The 23,988-nt window shown below is 36.6% G+C and overlaps 1 long non-coding RNA gene across 1 annotated transcript; it reads left to right on the top strand.

Moving 5' to 3' along the window:
* The first annotated feature begins 19,609 nt into the window (after positions 1 to 19,609).
* Positions 19,610 to 21,725, top strand: LOC135312878 (uncharacterized). Its single transcript, XR_010372496.1, has 3 exons — positions 19,610 to 19,693; positions 19,822 to 19,913; positions 20,650 to 21,725. It is a non-coding gene; the product is annotated as an uncharacterized LOC135312878 (long non-coding RNA).
* Positions 21,726 to 23,988: the final 2,263 nt, after the last annotated feature.

Genomic DNA, 23,988 nt, shown 5'->3' with positions numbered 1-23,988 from the left:
ATGATATTATTATATCAGGTTTTTATTGAAAAACTTTATGTGCTACAAAAACATTGATTTTTTTTTTCTTTTAAATGAAATGGTGACCATGTTCTGGGAGGCTTGAATACTTAGGTAAAAGGCAATGTTATGGTGGAGAGATTTTTGACTGTGCCTTAGAGGTCTGAATCCACCCTGGATCAGTTGTGATCGGAAGTTATTAATACCTGATAGTCTTTGGTACTGATTTCCAATAATCAAATTAATTATGTGTTTGTATTTCAGTGGAAGAAGGATATTTGGCTACGTTAGCTGACCTAAAAGCTCCCATCTTGTTGTTCAGCTCAGAAAGAGTAGTACTGACAGAATGGAGGTAACTCTTTAAATGTCTTTTGTTTTCCTTAAGCACCAGGGCAATAAATTCATAGGTGTTGACAGGACATGTACACCACATGCCACCCTCTAGCTACATCCTATGAAATGCTTTCCAAACTAAAACCTGAAGTAAAAGACCAAAAGTCACAACAAGCAAGTACACAATAAAAGAAGAGGGGAGAGATAGCACAGTGGTTTGTTTTAACATAAAAATCACCAACAACCTAAGGAAGCAAATGTAGTCCCAACTATAGTAACAACAGCAACAAGAGAAGCAATAAAATAAAACATATAGTTTCATAATGTGCAATTAATGCAATTCACTGGCACAAGTTAACATGGAAGCCAAAACTGGTAGCAGCAAATGGACAAAAATTTTATATTGAAAATCAGCCTTCCAAGTGTTCTGGTATCTTTGTTTTCATGAGTGATGCAAAAGGGATGAAAAGCAACTGGTCTTGGTTAACTGGGGGCGGGGTGGTGGTGGTGTGTGTCCAACAGTGGAGAGTCTCACATAAATCACAGATTTGAGTTCTGATGAATGGGGGCTTGGCTGGAGGACTTAGAGGCCCTGAAATCTATAACAAAATCTATATATCTAAAAAATACATATGATGCTGGAACTAGGCTGGCATTCAGGAAAACACAGCTCTATAATTAGAATACAATTATTTCTGATTAACTTTACCTGGAAAACCCAATGCAACAGCGAATCTGTTCCTTGTATGGCAAACAATGTCAATAATAAGATTGATAAGGCTTTTTGTTTCTATTGTTTTCATGTTTCCTGGGTTAATAAAGCAATTTTGTACCTACATATTGAAATTTAAAAACTAGAGGCTCCCCCCACTTTCACTAAAGAAATTGAAAACACTCATTGCATGTGGATTTTCCATCAACACTATTGTGATAAGAACAAGTTTGGGTCTCTTCTGGCTCACTGTTCCCTTTCACCCATCTCCCCCTACATTCCAGATGAATCCATCTCTTATCATGGCAGAAACTTTTCTGGTTTTAGTTTTTCCATGGTATTCACTGCTATAATGTCGAAGTGCTGACCTTCCAATCTGCCCACTTTTAAGAAAGTCTTTGAGAAAAAGGCCAGTTCTTTAAACTCACCTTGTCAATTGGGTTATTTAAACCAGTTAGTCTTAATAGATATGCAATACTCCTTCCAAGGCAATAACTCAAATTCTTACGGCTTCATGCACATTTCACCACATTTTAATTTGAGTGGAGCCTACCAAGGGTTATATGAAATATTCTTTTCTTTGTATTCAAATATTTCACCATCTCATTTTATCTGAGTAATTTGACTATAGTTTCATTGCATTTTACCCAATGAGTTCAAAGCACTGGCTGACTTAGAAGAACTGGCTTTTCATGCAACAAGGTATGTTTTACTACGTTCTGCCACTAGAACTTTCAGCATTTTGAATATAACTGGAAGTGAGATTGGGTCTCTAAATATAGGTTTCAGCTAAAATAAAACACTTTGACTGAGATAATGTTAACAGTCTGATCTGGGTAGAGATTCTTCTTTTCCCTCACAAATGCTTTTGTCTAATGTTTTTTCATCCCTCTGTTTACTCATAAAAACTCATTGTCTTTATGATCTTGAATCCAGACTTGACCTGTAATACAAGAAAAAGTGTGAGACACTATGGAAGAGCTAAAAGATATGTTCTGTGTTTATTTCCAGTCTACCATAAAGTCAGTCTTATTTACTTAGTCTTTCAGTGTCTTGGGATTATTTTATGTCATAAATTTGTAATGAGAAAAGCAGACTGCTGAGTGTACGTGTACCTGCAGCCTACAGAATTAGGCTGTTAGGTCATAAGCAGGCAGACTTATCATGACCTAGCCCTGCTTAGAAATGCTATTTATGTACCTTTACTTAGCAAAATGATGTTTTTGACTAGACTGAGACTGTGCTAGTGATTAGGGTGGCAACATCTCATCAGTAAGTCTAGATATACCTCCCTGAAAGAAGACTATGCTCAGCTTTTTCCAGGATGAGAAGACAGTAGATCATTGTAGACACTTATTATAATTATTAGGTTAAGCTCATGAATAAAGACATTTTTATGGACCAGAAATCATCAATAATTGCCATAAGCCATTCCATAGTTAAGAGAGAAAGAAGCATTAATTTTCTGTGATGGACTTCATGGTGGACTATCCATTATGCAAGAAGAGTTGATCATAAACTGTAATTCCAAGAACAAGCTTTCTGAAACTCCTTTACTGGTAATGTAAGTTAACAGAGGCTCTTTAGGTGTTTGCCAAAGAAGTCAGAGCTGTCTCAAGCCTTCTTTGCCATGTAGTGAGGAAGACAAAATTTAGTTTTACTTCAGTGGCAGAACAGCTTCTTCTAGACTAACGAAAAACAGAACTGAGAGGGCACCAGCTTGTTCCAGGAGAGGGCGAGAGGTGTTAATAACAGCTGAAATGTTCCTTTCCTCATCGCCCCTCTTTCCCTGAGATTAGGTTTACCTTATCCCCAGGCAATCACCTATTTCTGTTCCTTCATTAGAGCAACCCCTCCCCTCTGGAAGCCCACTCTTCCTTCCTGCACTTCTTTGCCTGCTGTAGAGAGGAAAATGAGATAAGGCCAGGGGATGAGAGCAGATGCCACAAAGAGGAGTAGGGTGGCAATTACTGACGGTTACTAAGCTGCTAGAACTGAAGGCTCCCCTACAAACTTGAATGAAAGGGACGTATTTATCTCTGTGTCCAATGGTGCCTCAAAATGTGGAAATGTCAGGATTTCTGTTTTTCATTACTGTGCCGCTGAAATAGTAAAACATTCTCATCTCGATCATTTCCAAGGTACCATGAAACTGACCTGAGCAAATCTGAAAAAAAGGTCCCCCGCTCTATCAAGTAATTCCAATTTTGATAGATATCTCATTATTTGATAGTGCATACTTCAGGTGGCATTTCTTTGCCTAAAAATAATTAAAATATTTGCTGTTAATATGTAGTTAATATACTTATTTTGTGTGCTGGAAAACAGATATTAGTTATTACTTTTCTTCATCCTCTAGAAAAAAAATCAGAATTATAAAACACATTTCATCACTCTTGAATAGACAGGCAACTTAAGGTACATCCTCGCAAGATAGTTTTTTCTTACTAAAGTTGAAGGTTCTTTCAATGTTTTCTGACAATTGCAAGACAGCTTCTTCAATTTTGTAGTTACAAACATTCCTCAGTTTTTTTAAGGTTCTGAAAGATTTTTTTTTCTTAAAATGCAAAGATGTAGAGATGCTTTCATTGATTAAGTGCTACTTATGTCTTACATTAGTGTAAGAAATATGACACATTTAAAATTAAAGCTACTTGATATGATATAAACAGAAGTTCATTACATAATCTATTAACAGAAATGTAAGTGGCAACAAGGAATTTATGGTAAATTATTTTTCCTCATGTGTAACTCAAGAAAAAATATATTACGGCAAAACAGAAAAAATGGAAAAGGGTTTTATTCAGTACTGTAGCGTTAGTTATCTAGCTTGATGTTTTGCTTTCAGTGATCTATTCAGTGACTTTGCCATAAAAAAAACATATCTAGTGTTGTAAAGGGCTAAAATTTTTTAAAGCTTAGGTAGGAACTGTTAGCTTGGAAAATATTAGCTACTCACAGACACACTACAATTTATTTGTGTTTTTCAGGAATTTCCTGTTAGGAAATGCCATAAAACTCTACCTTCAGAACTGAGTTACCCAAATTTCTTAAATCCTGTGAGTTTTTTAAAAGAATGCCTACCTAAAACATAATAGTGAAAGTTTTTGACCATTGAACTGTACATTTTAGGGCAATGGAAAATGACACAAAAGATAAGCACATGATTTGGAAGAGATTTTTTTTCTTTTAAAATGTTCCTAAATAAAATATTTTTTCTTTTTTTCATGCAGTTTTAATTTATTTAAATAAAATGAAAGTGTGTCATCTTAGACAAATCAACTTTTCCAAAGAGAAAAGAAGAAATAAATAGGAGTGAGAAAAAGGGGGTGGGCCGGAAAGAGAGATATTTGAAACAGCACAGACTGTGGTACCCTGTAGAATAAGTAGTGCTGCCGATAACTGGACAACTACTGCAAGGGCTGAGAAAAGAAGCAGAAAGTTAGAAACTGATGAGATGCTTCATTGTTCCATAAGGTAAAAGAAACAAAGAAATGACCTGTGAACTATCAGTCTTTGTGTTGTTTTATATTTTCTGCTGAAACAAGGATATACAAATGTGAGCAGCCGTGTAGGTGCATTGGTCTAAACCCCTTTGTAGCTGGAGTGAATCAGGGAGGAACAAGCATGGGAAAATAAAAACGAGGGGATAGAGAAGAGAGGTTGTGTTAGTGTGTGGGCATATTTGCTAGTGAACTTTAAGAAGTTGGACTAGTCTGAAAGTAGAACAGCTTCTGTAAAGACCTAAGGTGTGAGATCATAGGAGCCAGAAATGGACTCTGGATGGATATTCAGGATCACTATTTGCTAGTATTTATAGATCATCCAGAAATGACAACAAGCTTGTGAATCAAGCTTGTTGCCCTTGTGAGCTTTAATCTCCATTGGCTGGAAAAAGGGAGCAAGATCAGGCTGACTGTGATGTTCTCCACTGTGTAAATGCTGTTTGTGTTAATGGCGGTGCCACTAAAAACCCTGCTCTCCTACTTTTGTTATTATGTGGCTGACCACATTTGCATTCCGTGCATGTGTATTTGCATCTTTGGAATATACACTCAGCCCTGCCACTGGCTGGACCCTTAAATGGGGCAGAGTGGCTAACAGTCTGAGAAGGAGAAGTTCTCAGGTTCTTCAAGTTCACTGAAGCTGGCTTCTCTTAGCACTTAGTGCTGATCTGAGGGAGTGAACTCCCTTTTCATTCAGCCTTTAATACCTCTGCTGAGTAGTTGGCCAGGTAGCCCCTGACTATATCCTGTCAAGTGAGTGGGTGAAGGAGTCAGGAAAAGACAGTATCTCTCAGCCCGATTGGGCACTTGTGTCCTCTTGAATCCAGTTGGGGCTAAGTGATTGAAGCCCTGAATAAGTCCCTGGATTAATTTGGTGAATCCTTTTTTTCAGTTTCCATTTCCATGTAACCGCTTCTCTCTCCCACCATAAATACAGTGTAATAGGAAGACTTGTAAACACATTAACTTTTTCACTACAAAAGCTTTATCCTTTGTCCTTACATACTTGATGCTGGCCACTGTCATGAAGACAATAGTAGCCTAGTTAGCTCCAGAGTTTGATGAGAACATCCTCTCCACTAGAGGAAATCTTACTGGTCTCCTGAGAAGCAGCCCCCCAATTTATTGTGTGTGTGTCCCCTGCAAACTGTGGCACTGACCACCTCAGACTTTTTTGGTCCTTCTCTATGCTTGCTTGGGACACCTTCTCATGTGCCTGGTCTCTGCTTTCTTTATGTGGGTCTCATCAGCTTGTGCCCCTTGTGCCTTCCAAGATATATTGTATGGGAAGAACCCCCCTCCTTCCCCTCCTGGGAATGAACCTTTCTTAAGCTATTTCCAAACTGGGGAATGGGGCACAGAGTATAATGCATCCCCAGGGGAAGGAGCCCAGGGGTAAACTCAAATGATTACAGGGAAATAAATTCATTAAATGGTTGGATCTATGTGGTTCCAATCATGAATATCCCAGACTTTGCTTTATTTATTTATTGAGTGCTTTGTGCTCATCTATAGTTTATAGTCATTGTTTGCATCTAATACTAAACCACCCCCCATTATATCTGCAATGTTTAAGCTAGCATATTATAGTGGTGTAACAGATTGTATGACATGGCAACTCTTGACCTTTAAATAGCAGCCACTTTAAGAGTTCATTGTTTGAAAATAAATTAATGTGAAAGCTGAAATGAAGAAATAAGATTATGCAATTTAGTCAAAAGATTATAGTCTTTTAATTATTTTTTTTTTTTTGGCTGAGACTATTCTGTTGCTGCTATTTGTTGACACCCAGGCTGTTAAGTTCTTTGTCCTTCTTAAGGAATGTTAATTACTGAAAATGGGTATATAGACCTGCAGTTTCTATTAAATCCTTTAATCTGTACTGTGGAAGTACATTCTATTATAAATGCATGCACAAAACATTAACTGGCTTTAAAAGGAGTTACTGGCCCTCACTGAGTGGAGAACAGATGACACTGTTGTTGAATAAGTTACTCATCATGTCTTTCAAATGCATGAAATTTCATTAAAACGTTCTTTAAAGGGAAGAGTTAAGAACACAAAAGAGAAGCTAGTATTTTATTCAAAGAAAATTTAGCATTTTTTTTATTGCAGATTCCTTATCTGGCCATACTAAATATATTACCACAGATGATATTTCAAAACAATGCAAAGTCACAAGCTACTCATTCATATACTCCATGTAGATGTTGCAGCACTTCTGAGTTTTATGGATAATATAGGTTTTAAGTCCTAATGTGTAGGAAATTAATAGTACAGTGGTCTGAAAAGTGATGACTTCTCTGATAATAATGATAAACGGATTGAGGACTTGATGGATGTACCTAACCTAGTGGAGGTTAATGATTGTGTTCCCAAAAGATTTGATTTGGTAGTGATAAATTGAAGATGACCTGCAAAGATAAAGCACAAATCCCATTAATTTTACCAGTGCCTGCCCCCCACAGAACTAGATCAAAGGGTGCATTGAGTGCTTTCTTACCCCCAAAATAACAGATTGTTTTGTGTACTGTCCAGTGGCATCCACTTCTGATGCAGTTGTTTAGTTCCTCTTCAGAGTAAACTACAAGGACAAGTATCTATTATATGGGCGAAGATTAACTCTTAATGGCAGGGCTAAAGAGAAAAAACTCTGAATATATATACTGACATAGGTTTGGGGTTAGGTGCAGTGTACTGCTTGGTTCATTAGATGCTCCTGCTCTAATAGCAAAGTAATAACTTATGTAAAGGATTATGCTAAAAGGGAGAATCATGTTGGCTTTCCCTAGCTGCACAACACCATACAGCCAGACACCAGAGGCCACATGATTAACAGAAAGAAGAGAGACACGAAAGCAACAAAACTGCATTTATTTTGGGGGGTTTCTGTAAGAAGATGATAGAGAAAATTAATATATTTCTGTCAAATTGCTCATTTTTCTAAAATGTTTTTTATATCCAAAGTACCATTTTAAACACAGCCCTTTGTGGCAGTTAATATTTGTCACTACTTTGGGAAGGAAATATCAAATAAATTGATTATTTTAAACCAAATTTTCGAGACAGAATGTCCATGCTGCAAAAAGCAGTAAAACTTCTCATGCATTTGTCAGTGTTCTGGAGAAATCAAAGATCTTACAGGCTTGTAAGACTGAATGGCCCTTTTAACCTCATCCTCTCACTGTATATTGTACTAATAGGTGGGTAGGGAAGTGTGAGGAGGCTTGCATTATGTGTATCCCTATTGGGACTGGTTTTCAGTTGCTGCAGCTGTCAGTATGACCTTTTTTGTTGAATTAAATTAGCTTAAAACCCCTGTTTTTCAAAGTCTAGCTTCTCTTCATACAGTATTTGCATGAACACAGAGGTGATTTTTGCATATTACATTTTAACTGTTAATTTTTAACACAATTAATTTTAACAAAAGGTAGGGGAATAGGTCAGAACACAGAAAGGACAGGTTGAAGAATATTAAATAACTTAGATGTAGCCAAGTTGTCAGGACCTGATGAAATTAACTAAGCCAGAACTGTCTTTGAACTATTAGTAATTATGTTCAAGAACTCTAGGAGGACAAACAGAGTCCTACAAGACTGGAGAAGGGAAAATACAGTACTATTTTATAAAAAATTAGGGGAAAAATTAAATGGAAAGGAAAAAAATTGAGCTATAGACAAGCCAGCCTAACTATGGCACTTACAAAGATATGATAACACTTTTTAAAATGACCATTTTATGAAAGCCTAGAGAAGGCTGACCTTGTTTTGCTAAGAAGAAATGTGCTCAACCCCCTCCATATTCCTTCCTGAAGAGGACAACTGCAAAACATAGTGTGGAGACTTATGGGCGATATTAGCAAGATTTTTCTCATGGTCAAAATATTCTAATAACAAAAGAAAGAAAATGTAGTCCAGGAGAAATTAGTAAGATGTGGTTACATTGATGGTTTGTTACTGAAGTAGTAGGAGAGAATCTTATTTGTAGGAGGCCATTTCAATGTGATGCTATCCAGTATATTTGTTTGCCAACTAGGTCAGCAAAGCAGGGAATATATTTCTTTTGGATCGCAAATAATTACATTTGGATGAAAATTTTAGAAAGTAGGGACTTTTAAGGATGGCAATGATGTTGGAGATGGTCCTAATGAAAAGAGAATAATCCAAAGTATATCAGAAGAAATTAACTGAAGACCAGTTTGAAGTTATGCAGTTAAGCACTATACCTCTATTGCAAAATTACATAATTACCCTGCATAAAATGTACAGTGTAATGAAGTGCATAGGCAGTTGATGTTATGACCTTGTTGTAAAAAAAAGTGAATTTCATGTCAGTATTTGTTTACCAAGGTGTAGCATATAATACGAGAGTTAATTTTTACATTTCCTTTATTGTTTATTCAGCCTATTCTAATTTCTGTTGTATTTTGGGCACTACATTTTAAGATAATATCAGTAAAACAGAAGCTCTTTAAAAAAAATCAGGAATAGCCTCTGAGATATGGTTGAAAGAAAAGACCATGTCTTCTGTAGAGAGGAGAAGGATGGCTTCAAATATATTGAAAGTGATGACAACACCAGCGGTGGCCTGTTGCTGTATGCAATCTCACAAGCACTGGGTTTTATGCAGAAGGTAAAAATGCTTCTCACAGATAGTCCTTGAAAACAGGTTAGAAGTGGTTTTGATCCTGCCACAAACTAAGATGATGAGCTACACTGCTTCCTGAATTTGTCAGTCCTGTTTTGTTTTCTGTGACTCCATTTCATCCATGCATGCATTGCTGTGGACTGATACAAGGTATTCTTGGAATATGCTACTCTATGCTACTTTTTTCTTTCAGTTTGGTTACTCTTACAATTTACACACATCGTATTATATGACATAAATTTTGGACGCCTCACATGCACATTTCTAATTATCTCAAAATACTGTGTATCAGCAATATTTTCCATGAGTTTTGTTGTCTATGGAATATAATTAATCTGAACTAAATAGTTTTTCATTCAGAAATGCTATCCTGCTGCCACTGGAATTGACTGGGTGAGTATTATCTACTGGTCTTTAATTAGGTAAGATATAATAGCCAGAATTATTCCTATTGCTCATTTCTATCTTTACTCCCACTTCAACAATTCATTATTTTCTTAATTCTTTCAACAAAGGAAAATTAGTACAAAGTAAGAATTAGATATCTTTTTGTTAGCCTTCAGAATACAAGCTGCAGAGTAGTTTACAAGTGGTTGGACTACATGAATTTTATCAATATTGAGGACTTTTTTCATCAGTCGTGTAGGTTTTAGGTGGAAAACCATAAAGAATGCCACTGATTCAGAGAAGATTTTACAGCAAGCCTTGTCTAATCGATATCCTCTGAAAATGGTGCCGAAACACAGGAATGAGTATCCAAATTCAAATAGTGTACTTATAGATAAACCTCATAGCTGGGCATCAGAGACACTGAGTTCATTAAAGCAGGTGCTTCTTATAGAAGAAAAAAATGTAGCTGCTAATCCCATGCATTTTCGTATCTCCAGATGCTGGAAAGAGTTTGCGCAAGTAACAGACATTACAGATCCTGTTGGACTGCTGTGTTTGGAAACACAAAACCTGTAGTGATATAATAATCACTCATTTTTGTTATGATAACTATTTTATTTTTTGCTAGCTCTTTTCTGTAAACAAGAACTACAATCATATTCAGGCACTCTCCTTGGGAGCCCTGGGGACAGGGATAACTGAAAAATTACCATGTTACAGAATAATCCTGGAAATTTAGACCTAGTTTTTTGTGCTGTATGTTAGCTTTCAAACTAATAAAGGACTAAATATTTGCTTTTGCTTTTCATTAACACTGACATTACCCCATTGCGAATGATGCAAATGTTATCAAATGCCACTGAATGAATGAATATGATAGAGTGAACACAGCAGTGTACATTATATTCAGTGCCATCTGAATTTTGTTTTCCATTTAAACAAGACTAAAGCCTACTTTTCATAAACACAAATACAATCAAACCTTGAATGTTACAAACATTGTCAGTGTATGGTAAAGGTCAGGAAAGTTCAAATGATAGTTGAGGTGAATCATTCCACTCTGAAAGCTCAGTACCCTGAAATTTAGATTACTAGTCTGAATATAATGATTAATCTCATAATAAATAATCCATAGTTTAACCATATTAGAAATAATATTTCAGGAAAAAAACCACAAAACATTAGAGCTATAATAACTTTCTTACGTAGCTTTTATAGCTACTTTGCAGAAGGGAAAATAACTACATAAACCCACTAAAATATTTATAAAAATATATTTACAGGTCAGGAACTTATAACATTGATTTTGAAGAATCTTTAGTAACTATTTTATCTGTATCACTGTAAAGTGTAACAAAAGATTCATAGACGTTTTATATAGGCACACATAAACATTCTGTATTTCAGAGAAAAGATTGCGGGCTATATTGTTGACAGAACATCACTGGTGTGTATGAAAAGGAAGACAGTCTATTGCTTACTCATTTTAGCCTATGGAGCAGATGCAATGTGGATGGAGTCAGGATAATACACCATATTTCTCTGGGAAAACAAGAAATGTTTCCCATTCATATGGAATAAACAGCTAGCCCATTCTTGAGGGAACTGCAGTTCCTTATGCGTTATTTCACACAAAGTTATTGGGAAAATTTAGCTATATTAGCCAAAATACCTTCTGCAGTTTGGCACTTCTATGTTATCAGACAGCAACATAAGACTGCCTTTACCATATCCTTGACCTCTAAGTAATTATCAATATTGGCCCCTATATGGTACATGTAATTTTTTACTTACATAAATCTTTAAATGTTAAGGAATACAGGAGATTTTCAGGAAGCCAAGTGGAAATGCTGTTTGCAGCCTATAACACTTCTAGAAACAAATTTGTCAATAACGTTTATTCTGCATGTCTGCACAAATTTATCCCTTTTTAAGTACAAATCCTCCATAGTCTCCATTTCGACTTCTTTTTAGGTTAGACCCAACAAATTCCTCCACAAAAGGCAACTCAAGGTCACAGTCCTCCAAGGATATTTTTATCCAATCAATCCTTCATAAAACTTGAAACGTATAAAAGCATTATTGAACAAATAAGAAGCAGCATCTCTTTTAACAATTACTTGACTCCATAATGAAATTTTGCAAACTTGCCTCCTTTAACTCTCTCTAACAAATTCATGCCTGCCAGAAGTGGAATTTTCCTTTATTTAATTTTGCTAATTTCTCTTGAACAAACTGGGGAAGGAGATGTGGCGGAAGGTGAATGGATAGACAATGCAATATGCAAAACCCAAAAGGCTGAGGGTAAAAACAAATAAAATGAAATCATCAAATAGAAAAATAAATTTTGCATTAGAAGTTTAAAAAAAAAATAATAAAAAAGCTAGCAGCCTGACTCCAAGTCCAAAGTAAGCAGTTCATAAAAGCATTAACAGAGGCATATGTGATACATAGAAAGTACAGTATTCAAGAGACATCAACACCAGATGTGTTTGTTTAATAGCTCGAGCAATTAAGATGTGAAACAGGCAGTCTTTTAGCCTCCTTAATGTTGCTTCCATCCTCATGTTGCTTTGCCTTAAGTTGGTTCCCTGGAGTAAATGACTCCAGTGAAGCTGACAGCTGGGTGTTTCTGGATATATTCTCCTTCCTCATGGCCCAAACAGCTTATTGGAGCAGATTCCTGGTGCTCAGAACTGTCCATAATTAATCATAAAAAGGTGAAGTGCCCATCCATCTTGCATTTTCAATAAATCTGGAGTTAACATTTTATGGTTGCAAGTGGGCTTGTTCTGAGTCAGGGAATAAAAATTTAAGATTGAATTGTGAATAAGTAGGTGTCTTTTATTTGACTCTGGCCTCATATCTTCCTATTGGCACTGTTATTTAACCTGTAATACACTATTATTCTGCTCAGTGACATGTTTTCCTGGCACTGCTGCTGATGTACTTTGATTTATACAATGCCACTTTCAATGCTTTGCCTTTTGGTCTGATTTTGAGATCTCAGTTTACACACCCACACCCATCCACACACCCACACCCCCACACCCACACACCCAGGACCAGGAAAATCAATGTTTCATAACCTAAGCAAATGCTCAGACTACTTCTGGATAGTAAATGCACATAATTAATGCAATGTCAGTGTACCTAAGATGAAGTGATTACACAGCCTTTATATATGTACGCAAAGCATCAGGCTAAGTTTCAGCTGTTACTCAAGCATAATGGAGATGTAAAAGAAGAGAACAGTCATGACTGCAGATGTTCCTGAGACATGGATGAGACCAGCTATGTACTAGGGGTTCAATCTCTACAACCCTAATTAGTTTACATCCGAGAGTAAATTACCATGGACGATATAAGCTATTCCCTTCTCCAAACAAGCCAAGAAGCACTGAAAAGCACCCTACTCTGTGAAGCCTTTTGCTGTTTGTAAGCAGGATGTCTCTGAGAACTTGGTAATCCCTCAGTCTTCATCTTTGCCTAAACAGAGCCAGAATTTAGCCTTTAGCAAGAATACATTGACAGATGCTAAAGACCTTGATGTTCCTTTGCTTTTAGAGAGATGTGCTAGTCCTCCAGGGACACAATGTAATTTTAGTTGAACAAAGCAGCACGCCTTGATTAGAGCTGAGCTAAGAGCAAACCTTCACATTTCTGACTTTGTCTACACTGTTATACAGAAGTTTGGTTTTCTGCTTCTTTATTCTTGGTAATCTTAGGATTTTTCTCCAGTCATATTTCTAAGCCTATCTTGCCCTGCTACATGTTCCTCTGTTCTCTGATACCTTATTTTCATGGATTGTATATGCATTTGGAAGCCTTATCCTAAAAATGGTCTGCATGTTGCAGTGGAAATACTTACTTTTTGTGAATTAATTTCTTTTTGACATACCTGAAAAACAGATTGCATGGTTTTATTAACTAACACTCTCTAATTCCACTGCATATTTGAGAAATTTAATTAATTCAGTTGAAGCAGACTCCCTTGAGTGTTTCCTTTTATTTTATAAGACTACAGGAAAGACCAGCCTTGACATCTTGTTGATCTATAAGCCCCCCAGATACTTAACAGTTGCAAGAGCTGCTGATAGAGAAGTTATCTAACATGATTATCGAGACAGTAATATTTATTATCTTGGAAGACTTCAACAGCAACGTAGATGATGTCTCCATTTGCCTACTGAAATTTTCACAGAGGTTTCCTTCAAATAATCTGACTCACACATTCATATATAGCTTTATTTACTTGAATGCCTGAACAGGACATGGAGCACTGTTGTCTCCACAGTTTCCTCTCACAGTAACAACAAAATAATTTGTCAACAGAGAAGGCTTCTGAATAATGGAGTAAAAACTTCCATAGGTGAAAAGAGAGAGAACATGGACCTTAATGTCATGAAAAATAAGAGGGAGCATCAAATTGATTACGTTCAGACTGAAGAAATTTTTGGCTTATTTTTCAAGCAGAAGTTCCTCACAAATGCTGGTGTTAAAGGATCCGTAGGTAGCCAAGAATATATATGGCTGAGCAACTGATGACCTTTATTCATTTAAAGTGGGGCTTATATGTCCATCCACTTCTTATGATGCAGGATGGAGTCACCTGGATCATCTGAGTATCTGCAGCAGCCTCATTAATCATGACTTCAGGCATCTGTCTTGGTTATTTCAGAACAATATCTCAGCAATAAAAACCAGGGCAATAAGAAACATAGATTGGTGTTAAATATCAGATATTTTTAATCTTATGTACATTTTAAAAGATTAAACAAATGCCTTAATACTTAACCAAAGCATTAATAATATCTTACTTTTTTATCCTAACCTGAAATATATCACAAATATTTCCCATTGTAGACAACAATATTATTTAATTCCAGCTCTAGAAAAAAAGTCAGAAAGAGAAACAGCTAACATTTTTTTCGCATTTAATTCCTGCTCGTATGTTAAGGGACCATGAATAATGAGACCTAGAAAGGGAGGTAAATGGAAATACTGATGTGAAGCTGTGTATCTACATTTCATTCAGAGGAGGTGTTCCTCAGTACGTCACTTTGGGATGTGGACCACTATCTAGAGAACGCTCAAAATGCAGCACACATTTCCTTATACCCAGGAATTTCTTATCAGTTTGAGAATAATACAATATTAATATGAAGTGATGACACTTGCACTGTGCAGTGCTATTATGCCTTCAAAATAATATTTGCACAAAAATTAAACTTAATTTTACAGGAAGGAATATTTTATAGATGTGCGTGTATGCATGTCTAGGCAAAGTACAATATGGGACTTAAGTTTATTTTCCTACAATTAAAACCAAAGCAAGCAAACTTGTGTTGCTGGAATAAGTTTAGATTGTAGTCTGATCAGGCTAGAGAAAATTTCAGCTGAGAATATTGCAGCTGTCAACTGCTTTTCATTTCAGGGAATTAATCAAGCTGGCTGTTCAGAGAGTTTTTGAGAATGTTCATTATTTCAGCTATTAATTTTTAAAAGCAGCAAATGTTGCAAGTCAACAGCATCCATAAAAATTGATTTATTGTGCAATTTACCTCATGCTACTAGATGGAAAGAGAAGGGTTTGTATACCTACTCCTCCTCCTCTCAATTTTCTGAGGCATCCACTGTATGTGAGTATGTATTTTTTAAGAAAATTTATTTAGCTAAAAGTAATAGAATCCTTTTTGCATTGGTTTTACACCAATGTGGTTGGGCAATATTTGACCACTTGCAAGAACTGCAGAATTTAACATTAAAGAGAATGAGAAACAAAAACAATTACACAGGGAAATAGTCACAGAAGTTTAATCTGAAACTGGTGGAGTCTTACTATAAGGCTGCATTAGGCATCAGTATAGTTCTCTGGGCTTCAATCTCAATGAAATCTATAAAGTGCTATTCTTTTATAACATGCAATTGGTGTATTTGCCTACGGGTCCCTTAAAAACAAGTTTTTCATCACTTAGGTAAACATAGCTAGAGGGAAGCTTCTGTTAAACACCTGACTTAATGAAGCTTCTTGCTGCAGACTAAGCATCCTGTTTGCATTGGAGGGGAAATATATCTCAAATTTAGAGATCTGGACTTATCAGACAGACTAATTCACAGTGTCTGAAGTATCTGAAAGAAGGCCTTTATGCTAAATATGGTTTACAGAATGGTACAACACAGTCACCTGGTACAAAGGTACATCTTTGTGAGCAATTTCAGTCCCTGCTATGTAACACTTTTGGTATAGCAGTTGCTAAAGGCTTGGTGCCACTGTGGTTTATGGGAATTCAGTTAGGGTCAGGAATGAACCTTTGCTTCTTTAGGTGATGTAGTATAGTCTTGACTTGAGGGCTTTGTCATTTGCATGTCCATGGTAAAAGTGACAGGCAGTGAGGGGCCCTGCTATTTTATACAAATTAGGTCCGCTGTGGGTATCCCTTCCCTGAACAGCAGATATAACATGCAAAGTCCATGCCCCTGTTACACTGATCTGACTGGAGACTGCTGGACTTGACCTGTTCATGCAAGGCTTCAAGGGGGAAAATAAAAACCAACAAAACAACCAACTGTTTCAATAGAAAGCTCCTGAACAGATTTTCTACGAGGTTTAGAGGGAAATGGAGACTTGTAGTACAGAACAAACCTTCAAATAGGTTATTAATAATTCAAAAGAGAGACATAAATCAGCCTGAAAATCTTGACCATGAGGGAAGAGGATATTGCACAGTTCATGAAAATGGCCAATAATATTAAAGAAATGGAAGATCGCCTCAGTCCTTTAAGATTCTAAAACTGTGGATCTGAGGATCAAAGATCTACATTAACACAATGAGAAGGAAAGACTATATAACATTTTTATAGTGTTTGGCTGCTTGATAGCTTTGCTCAGGAAAATATTAACTTACTTTGGACTTTCATATCTGAAATATAGTCCAGATTATGAAATGAATAACATTGCATTTGCTTTGACTGCAGAAATCCAGAGTGTTGGGACCACTATTTGTTTTACAAATCCTTTTTATATTGCATATCTAAATATTCCACAGATAAAAAAAGAGATGAGGGATTGCTCAGATATACTTTTTAAAAAGAAAGGACAGTATGGGGTGACATTTCCTGAGCAGTTTTACAGGAGAGAGCCACAAAGAAAGTAAGTCTTTTATGTACACATTTCCCACACAATATTTTTACTTCCCATTAACTTCTTATTAATAACATAAAGTCCCTAAAAACCAGAGAGCTTAGGCTGTGTTGCAAGACCTTTATAGAACCATTTATGTGCCTTAGCTTCAGGCTTTTGTATAACCCTTGGGTGGGCATTCAATGACACCAAAACACACCTGTGGGGGGCTTGTGGATTAAGTAATAAGTGGTGAGTCCCCTGTTGGGACATTGCTCTTATCATTATCATCTTGATCCTCAAAAATATTCAAGCTGGTAATGATTTTATGCTACCTACTGTGTAAGATTTCAGCTTCAGTGTAACATTTAATAAAGCATTATCTGTGGAGTTCAGTGGTGCTCTATCGATAAGAGTTGCCTTTGGAAGACTTTGTGAGGCTGAGCAGTGGCATCTGTGTAACACAAACATGGGAAATAATGAAATAAAAACAAGCTACTTGATATGCAGAGATAAAATTTCACTGCAACTAATGAAGAAAAATAATAGCAAAAGGAAAAATATTGTAGAAACAGAATGCAAACAAATAAAGCAATAGGAAAGAAGAAAGACAAATAACAAGAGCAAACTAAGAAATGAATAACAAATAATAAACCAATAACAAATAATGAACAATAACAAACTAGACTTTAGAAATAATCAAAGTGAGAAAGAAAGGAAAAAAAGTGTATTATACGAGAAGCAGATTAGTGCTGTGTGCGCTTGGGATCAACAACTCAAATTCCTTTCATAGGTAAAATGGGTTAGGGAATATTTTTGCCCAAGTTTCGCACATCACAATAAACACCTCACAGTTTGCTGCACTAATTGTTCATCAAGAGAGACCTTAGAATTGCTAACCTGTGGATTAGCATGCAGGTTCATGGAAGGAGTGTGATATCAGGAAGCACATAAGCTGCTTTGTGTTTGTCTCAAGGCACGGTGAGTGTTTGAGGGAATCTCTCCATTAACTTCAGTGGTCTTTGGATCAGGAAGAGAAAAAAAGTACACACGAATGAACAAATTGAAACCATGTATTTGTATATATTTTTTGTGCATGTTGGTTTCGTTCCTTTTTTCCTGTGAAAGTGACATCTGTTTAGCATGGGTCAGAAAAAAAAAGATGGAAGAACTTTCCACCTGCAAATACAATTTCTCTCAAATTGAAGTGGTTTGTAGGGGCATGCACATCCAATTGATACTTTATTTTGGCAAAACCAAAACCCATTTTTAACATTCTTGGAACAAGATGGTTTAATTTCTCCTTTGAAATGACTAAGTTTCTATTCTATTATTACATGTATTACTATTCCACTATATTTTGGGATAATTCAAAATCATATTGCAAGACTAATGTAATCAAAATGAAATGTTTTAATTGATCAAAATCAATTTCCAGTTATTAATTTCAGAATTTTCTTTCATCAAGGAATATCTCCACCCCAAGCTGAAATAAAGACAGATTTGAAAACTCAGTATGCTGCATGAAATACTCATCCTCTGCATGTAACTACTGCTGTAACTGTGCAGTCTTTAACAATGGCATCTTCGGAGAATAAATGTTTGAGGAGAAACACCTGGAAAAACATTATGTTTCTTCCACACTTTTTGACCTTGAGGATATGACAAGAGCACACAGAGAAAGGGCAATCTCAGAGGGAGATGAGCAAAGGGGATAGCAGGTCGTGAATGAGATGGTGTAGCTTTCCATCTGCAAAGTTGTGCACTCTGCTACTGAAAAAAAGCACAGGAGAAGGAAAAAGAGAATTATCAGCATTTGACAAATCTCCCACTAACCCAGTGGTCAGGGCACTCTTGACAACTGTCTCAATTCACAGTTTTGATCTGTTTCTTGTGTCTTCCCATTCCACCAGGAGAGCCAGAAACAGCTCTCATCTGCAAGGAGAAGCATCACATGTGATTCACATGCCCCTGGAATGGGCATTGTATTTGTATGCCACAGCTGGTGGTCTCAAAGGGGGGTCTGTGATCCCCTTTGTGGTCCATTGATTTCAACAAGCCATCAATTTCAGATGGGGCTAGTCACACCGAAAAATTCCTGTCCTTCTCTACCAACTTCCACAGCTGGAAGTCCAAATTATGCTGCACATGACAGCAGCATGCCCACTTCTTGCCACATATTAATATCCTTCAATTATTGCTATGAAGGAAAGGTTATATCGCAGAGAAAAACCCTCCAACAGAGATTTTAGTACACTTTTTGTTTTCTGTGCTTGAAATGCTGTCTTGGCTTCACAAAACTTACTCTTTTAAGACATTGGATTTTAATGATATAAAAAAGCACTGAGCCAGCTGTCACCATATTACAAATGTGAGTTTGAGAGCAAAACCAATGAGAGTTTGAATCCACCAGGACTAGAGTTATTGCAGAAAAGGTCTAAGGTCTTCTTTCTATGCTGCTGACTGTAGAGGCATTATCAGATTGTAGAGAGACATTTTTAAAGCAGTGAGGAAGGCTATAATATTGAAATTATCAAGTAAATTATGTTTAGATGATCCTAGCCAGCCCCAAAGAGAAACCCCTTCCTCCTTACTCTCCACCCTCACAGCCACTGACAGGTTTCCTTCCTGACTTCAAATGTGGCAAACTGTTTACAGCCCTGAATAAAGCAAACCAGGCAGGTAGCAAGGGGCATATTGACAGTGCAGTGGAGCACTGCATCCACCTGTGCTAGCTGTGGAATAAAGAGCACTCCAGAAACAGCTCACTTGGTTTCTGCCTGACCTGAATAGCAAAGTCCAGATTCCTGGGCAGAGCCCCGTGCTGCCCATTACTATCCTAGCACTGCTACCTGAGGTCCAAACTCCAGTTTGTCAAAGTTTGCACTGTACTAGATGGATTTGTCACCTAGAGCAATGCTACCTCAGGTGTCTTTGATCTATGCTGAAAAGCTCAGATGGCCAGGAGTTAGAAGGACAAAGGTTTTTCTTTGCATTTATAGCTGAACTTCTAACTGCTCAAACACTGAACTTCTACTTTAGAGAAACACAAAAATATTTAGATATCTTTGCTAATCCAACACTATCTTCCACTTTCTTTTGTGTTACAGAATTGAATGAGAATGTGTTGAGGTCAAATGCTGGTTATGCTAACAATTTTTCTGCTGAACCAGGACACTGAAAAACCAGGACACATATAGATGTAACTCTTAAAATTTCATTGCCTTAAGTCAAAGCTGAATTCAGCAGGAATCTCATTGTACTATAACTAGTATCATTATAACATAAACTGAAGCTGAAATAAATGTTGGTATGCAATATTAAAAATAACAGTTCATGCTGACTTGGGGTTTAGGAGGTTAACTTGGGAACAGACATTTTGCTAATGATTAAAACATCAGAATCTTTTATCTGTCTTTCTTCATTATTCAGCTGTATAGTCTCTTTTATCATAGCTTAGATTTTGCACTGATAAACAGTGATGATCACAGATGTTAAAACTTTATTTTTAAATTACTTCTCTGTATATTATATTATAACATATTTCTGTGTAATCTAATCTATGGCTGTAAAATTAGCCCTAGAGAACCCTAGGTTGTTGGCAGGGGTATCATATAAGCATCCTGAAACCACTGAGGAAAAGATAAATGAAATATATGTAACATCTAGATCAGTAAATCAGGTCCAGTCTGGTTTATACTATGTTCAAAGTAACCATTGAATACTAGAAGTTCCGTTTATATCAGTGCAGTTCTAGTAGAGAGAAGGCGCTGAGTTTAAACCAGGGTATAAGTTTCAAGCAACTCTACTGAGTTTAGTGGAGTTTCCTTGGATTCACAGCTACAAGTGCGAAAGACGATTTGATTCTTGTGGTGTTTCTAACTGCAGGTACAGGGCACAGAAAGTTTAAACAGTTTCTGTCTCTTTTATCTTTACAGGAAATTTCTGCAACATTGGGTAGGACTGAGAACATGCACTCCAATTTACCTTCTCCATGGGGTCTGGAGAGATACCCTTTACCCATCCACTTGCATGGCCACTCTTTGGTGTGTGAATCTTCATGCTCTGTTTAAAGTTCACTTTGGGTCCTAACGAGTAGGAGATGAATCTATCAGAGGGCTGGAATGAAAGGATGGGTTCAGTGAGAGTCCTAAATTCATGTGGAATTTAGGGGTAGATTTAGACCTCAAATTCTGCCCAAATCCCAGCTTATGTTAAACACTTTAAAATGATGTTTTGATTGTCATCTGCTTGATATTTTGAAAATATTTAACCTTTATTTTTTCCTAAATTAAAACAGATCCAAATTACACCAGGGATTTGAGAGACATTAAAAATGGGGAAAAGTAGAATCCAAAATTAATGTACTGCTTTACATTATTTTCCTCTTTTTTGTGGCTCTGCCTGCATTAGAATGAACTCTGTGCCTTATTCAATTAATGTCCTCATGACAGCTCTCAGAAGCAAAAAGAGTTAAAAACACACGGGGGAACTGTAATGGTAATGTGTCCTGAGAGATATTCATTTGGCCCCAGCTGTCCATTTTATTCTAAGTGCTAAATGCTTTAATATACATAGACTATCATTTACATAGCAAGTGGCTATGCGAGATGAATTATTTATTTTGTGACAAATACCTAATACCCAATGTACTGTCAAATACAAAGAAGTTCCTTATTTGACCCCCATGTGCAAATTTGCATTATAGAATTCATTATCTTTGCACATAAGTCACATTGAAGTTATGTGCAGATATCTGTCAGTGGAACTGCAGATTATTGCAGCTTTGATTTAATTGCACTATTTGCTGTTATGCCATACTTGTATAGCAAGGAACCTGTTTTTTAAGCCTTATGCCATAGAAGCTGCTCATATATGTAACAGCTCTACTACTAATGTAAAAAAAAGGTAGTTGAAATAGAAAAACAAACTCAAGTTATGATGAAAATATTATGAAAGTCCGTATTTTGTATGCCAGCCAAATAGTACCAGAATTTCTTACACGAGGATGAAGACAGACCGGGATATAAACCTCCCAAAATCAAGACGACAAAATTTGGTCTGCTTTCTCCAGGTGAACTCATCTTATGCAGCCAGCCTCATGTTTACATTCCTAAGAATTTAAAGAATTCAGCTTGAATAAGAAATTCTATTATATCAGATTTTTTGTTCTATCAGATTTATTATTCTTATATTTCATACAGCTCTGTTAATTCTCACAAAGTCCCACATTAATCTTTGATTCTCTCTCCTTAGGTTCTAATTCTCATAGTCACTATAACTGTAGTCTAAGCTACCATTTAGATAACCATATTACTCTAATGATTATAGAATGTGACAGAGTTGTTAGACCTGTCTCAGGGCAAATATTGTACTACTCACCTCAGTAATTGTTTGCCAGATTTGACATTTGTTAGCATGTCTTTATATGACATTTATCAGGATAGTCCTCAGTGTCTGAGACACCACCACAGAACAAGAGTCTTGTTGTTTGGTGTATCTGAGATAAAGGAAATGCTGAGTTCAGAAACATTACATCTCCTCTCTGAAATTGCATGGCTATACTTCAAAAGATTCTGGGGTATGACTTAATCTATGTGAACAACACACAAAATTAAGATGTTTATTTATGTAATTTGGAACCATAAAACAATGTTAAAGATCTCACAGAAACAGTCCATCTTATACTTTTTTGTATGCTTAGCCCTTTAGTTTGACATTTGACATAACTTGTGGAGAGAAATAGTAAATGAAACATTTCTGAAACTTGAAAGAGATTTTGCCTGGGATGAAGTCAGAATAGGAAGGTCAGGTCAATTTATATTGAATCAGTCCAGTTTCCCATCCTTTACTGTGATACAATTTCTGAAGCTGCTGCCTTCTAGGCTGGCTCATTTTAGCAGTTCTGCAGATGGCAGAGAGTTGAGAGTACCCAAGGATTTTCATTCTGTAGGTTAGAAAGTTGGTACGGTCACAGGCTGAACTCAGTCAGAAGGAGTTTATGCCTGCTAAGTGATCTGAAAATTAGTGTTGACCCTGAAAAAGCTCTTCTGTAGTTGGAGAATTTGTTTATCTGCACTTTGGCACATCTTGTATAATGAAAGCCTTTGAAGCACAATAGGCCAATTACAGACCTGGTGTGAATGGGCACAATGCCACTGAAACCAGTCGAGTTGTGCCCACTCGCACCAGGTTTGAATTTGGCACGTTGCCTTTGTCAATGGCAAAACAATGTTTTCAGCAAATTTCCTGGCAGAAGCTATGCTGCATGGAAAATGCATTCATCTAATATGTTTATTTGCATAACAGATCTGAGCTTCGGCAGAGTTTATTATTCATTATGCAAGCTCATTCCCTTCCCAGCCAGCAATGAAATGCATATCAGAAAGGGTAGTCGGAGACTCTTAGAACTGAAAAGACCATCTTCTGTTTGTTTTTTATGCAATCTCCCCTGACTTCTTTCCCCACAAAGAAACAACTTGAATGCTGGGCCAAAACCTTCAAAAATAAAAGTTCAGGAATAGGTAAATATAAGGTCCTATTCAGACACATGCCTGGCTTTCAGTAATGCAGTGTGCTCTCTAATTCTCCTGCTGATGCAGTCTTTGATTCTGAAACAATCTGAAAGAAATGAATGGGAGCTCAGCTTTTAATTAGGTAGAGACCTCAGTATGGATTTAGGTGGCTAACTTTAGGCTTCTATTTTTGAAAATCTTACCCCAGATTATCAGAAAGGCTGATCACTCATCTGAGATCTTCCAGTAAGAAAGCTTCCTGTAGATAGTGTATTTCTATAGGGAGGAAGTGTAATTTCCTCTACTACCTTATGTGAAATTCTGTGTATTTGATACCATACTGTTGAACGGTGAAGCTTGAATAGTCAGATAGTACAGAGGGATTTCTGAGGGTCCATGAGGTTAGTGCTATAGAATTTGCTTCAGGTTGGGTACAGGAAAATTAATTTTCTCAAATGTGTAAAGAAACTCTTCCATAGTGTCATCTATCTGTTTTCTCTTGTATTTACATGAATAATTAAAGTTATCAAGAAAGAAAGTTTTCAATAATTTTTTTGGCCACTCTTAGAGGTAAAGAAAGCTTTAATCCCTTAAGGGATGTAAAAGTAAAGAAGAAATTTTTGGAGGCTAGGGACTGGCTGCTTATGGTGGACAGTATATCACACTCGTATCAGCTTGTAGGGAACAGAGGGTCCCTAGATGAGTCCATGACTAGTGTTTCCATTTCCTACTCCAACTAAGTTCTCTGGAACTGCTTATGTG

The sequence above is a fragment of the Phalacrocorax carbo genome, chromosome 3 (assembly GCF_963921805.1).
Source record: "Phalacrocorax carbo chromosome 3, bPhaCar2.1, whole genome shotgun sequence".
NCBI classification, from domain to species: Eukaryota; Metazoa; Chordata; class Aves; order Suliformes; family Phalacrocoracidae; genus Phalacrocorax; species Phalacrocorax carbo.
The sequence above is the reverse complement of the archived record's forward strand: the minus strand, read 5'-3'. Positions and strand labels throughout refer to the sequence as shown.